Consider the following 3,582-nt stretch of genomic DNA (forward strand, 5'->3'; position numbering starts at 1 on the left):
CTGCCACACCCATTGTTTTATATGGGTGCTGGGGGTCAGATTTCTGGCCCTACTGTTTGCATAGCAGCACTTGACCAACTGTGCCATCTTGCTAGGATTTTAAATTGTCGTTTTTAATGGATAGTGAGATTTTATTGTCTTATCTGTCATCTCCTAAAGAACATTTTTTTCTAATTTCTTATTTCTTTTTATTTATTTATTTTAATTATTAAAAATTTCCACCTCCTCCCCACCTCCCATTTCTCTCCCCCCTCCCCCATTCCCCTCCTCCTTCCTCTCCAGTCCAAAGAGCAGTCAGGGTTCCCTGCCCCGTGGGAAGTCCAAGGTCCTCCCCCCTGCATCCAGGTCCAGGAATCTGCATCTAAACAGACTAGGCTCCCTCAAAGCCAGTACATGCAGTAGGACCAAAACCCAGTGCCATTGTCCTTGGCTTCTCAGTCAGCCCTCATTGTCTGCCACGTTCAGAGAGTCCGGTTTGATCCATGCTTTTTCAGTTCCAGTCTAGCTGGCCTTGGTGTGCTCCCATTAGATCAACCCCACTGTCTCAGTGGGTGGGTGCACCTCTTGCAGTCCTGACTTCCTTGCTCATGTTCTCCCTCCTTCAGCTCCTCGTTCGGGTTTTGGGAGCTCAGGCCAGCGCTCCAATGTGGGTCTCTGTCTCTATCTCCATCCGTCACCACATGAAGGTTCTATGGTGATATGCAAGATATTCATCAGTATGGCTATAGGATAGGGCCATTTCAGGTTCCCTCTCCTCAGCTGCCCAAGGAACTAGCTGAGGATATCTCCATGGATACCTGGGAACCCCTCTAGAGTCAAGTCTCTTAACAACTCTAAAATAGCTCCCTTAATTAAGATATCTTTTTCCCTGCTCCCATATCCACCCTTTCTCCATCCCAACCATCCCATTCCCCCAGGGTCTCCCCATCCTCTCCTCCTCACTTCTCTCTCCCCATCTCCCCTTACCTCTACCCCACCCCCACCCTCAAGATCCCAATTTTGCCTGGCAATCTAGTCTACTTCCAATATCCAGGAGGATAACTATATATTTTCTGAAGAACATTTTTAAAATTTCATTTTCTTCATACAATGCTTTAGCTAAACTTCAATTTCTTCTTGAAAAAAAATTATTCTGGAGACTGACTTTATCTTCTGAGCTTGATCAACTGCTTTACAGTTGTGCTAGGGATTACCTGAGAACTGCTCTCATCTTCAGAACTCCTGCTGCTCCCTCCCTTTTTCCCCTGAAGCTCCTCCTCCTACTGTGACTCTTCTTGGGGTTTCTTCTCCATCACCTCTCCCTCCTCTTCTTCCTCACTACTTTGCTTCAAGACTGTGTCCACATATAAATAGATACATTTGCAATGTATTTGCTCATTTTGTTGTAGGACATGCTCAATAAGTTTCTTGCTTCTTATTGCTGTGCTCTTAAGAATAGAAATATGGGAGTAGTTTGATGTTGGCATATGGACACTACACAGAATCTTCTGTTTTATATCAGAGGTCTTCGGATTTTAGAAACATTACTTCTAGGCTACAAGCCTGGGCTACACTTCAAATGTGTTTATTGTAACAAGACTCTGATGTTAACCCGGTGGCTACTCTATGCTTTTATTTTCTGAACACTTTAATTTAAATTTTTAGATTTGTTTGTTTAATTTTGTGTGTATGAAGTATTTTCCTGATGTGTGTGTGTATGTATGCACACATGTGCACACACATTTTATATGTATGCCTTGTGTCCAAGGAGGTCAGAGGAAGGCATCGGATCCTCTGAAACTGGAATTATAGATGGTTGTGAGCACCATGTGGATTCTGGGAACTAAAATAGGATGCTCTGCAAAGCAATAAGTGTTCTTAATCATTGAGCCATCTCTTTAGTCCCACTGTTCTTAAAAATGAAATATAATAAGATCATTTCTCCAATCTTTCTCCTTCTTGTATCTTCTCCCATGTCCTCCTCTCTGTTCTCCCTCTCTCAAATTCATTGCTTATTTTTTCTTTAATTTTATATTGCTCCATATACACATATGTATACATTTACATATGATTATAGGTATTTTATGTACTTTTAAGTAAATATAACATGATTGTCTATTATTTTCTAAACATTCTTAGTGTTACTTATCCTTTGCCTTCTGTATTGTTCTCCCTTCTACTCCCCAACAAAGCTTTTACCTTTGTGTTTCAAATTTTCATATATATTTGTCTATATTTATATTTCATATAGATACATATATATTTCTCTTTCAAAATAGTTTTTTAAATAGTTTTTTTTTCTTATTTTTCACTTGCCTCCTGTCATTGTTTCTTATTGTAGGAGTTAGAGACATGCACTGAGCAGACAAGCTAAGTTCAAATTTCATAATTATTTTTAAAATGCAAAAGTTAGACAAGTCACTTATGTATCCTTACTTTTCTTAAGGCTGATAATATAAACCAGTAGATAAAGGTGTGTCTGCCAAGGCTGAAGAACTGAGTTCACTTTCAGCAAATTCCATTGCATAAGGAGAGAATTGTCCATAAAAGTTGTCCAGTGACCCTCCAGGTATACAGTTAAGATATGGTATGCCCCCTTCTGCTCACATTAATAAATAAATGTTTAAAAGATTACTTCTTTAGTCATGTGATTTTTATGATAACCAAATAAGGCAAATCACATGCACAGAATTAGTACGGTGACTTCCATTAGATCCCAATGCAGGGAAGACTGCAGGGAAGATAGTAGCCCATGTACACTTGAGGTGTACATTCTTGTGGCATTTCCCATGCTAGTTAGACATTGCTACCCAAAGTTTATAACTTTACACTTCTGTCACATTCTATATTCCTTTTCATAAGGTTATTTAAGAGTGCAAAATCCAAATTACAGACATTTGGGGAGTGTGCAAGTTTTTAAAAATAACTTTAATTTTAAACATTTAAAAGTTAGATCTCACATAAAAATCTGTGATTCTTGATCCTCTTAATTAATGAATAACAGGACTTACTCTCTCTAAAGTTCTGGGAGATTGACATACTTTACAATGACGGCTAAGTTGGCTAATGACCCTCCCTGTCATGAACCTTCTCTGAGTGAGTGCAGGTAAAGGGAGCTTTTTCCAGAAGACAGAGTCAAGGTGGGGGTCTGTGTGTCTGCATCAAGTCTGGTTGCAGGCTGTGGGAGTGTGCTGCCTAGAGCAAGCTTGCTGTTGCCATTCTAAAAATAGGGCTCTATTTTAGGATATCAGAACTCACATCCAGACTAGCTTTCCCTGGGTATATTTATTTCATTTTTTTCCTATGATGTAGCTCTCTAGAGCACACACTGTTGCAGGCATTCTGAATCTCAAAACATCAGAAGAGAGAACGACCCTGCTGTCTTACACTGTTCTTTATGTCTCCTTGAATTCTGTCCCTACCTCCCCAAATCCTGTTAATCTGTAAGATTTCAAGACAGTATGACTCACTCTGGTTTTGAAGACTTTGTCCTTTAGAATAAAACCTACTCATGTTTTGCTTGCTGTCCGATGATCCTTCTTTCGTAAATGGTGAAAAGTTTATCACAGTGCTGCATTCCATCGAGATGCTCTCTCTCTCTCT

This window comes from Microtus ochrogaster, linkage group LG5 (assembly GCF_000317375.1).
Source record: "Microtus ochrogaster isolate Prairie Vole_2 linkage group LG5, MicOch1.0, whole genome shotgun sequence".
In the NCBI taxonomy this organism is placed as follows: Eukaryota; Metazoa; Chordata; class Mammalia; order Rodentia; family Cricetidae; genus Microtus; species Microtus ochrogaster.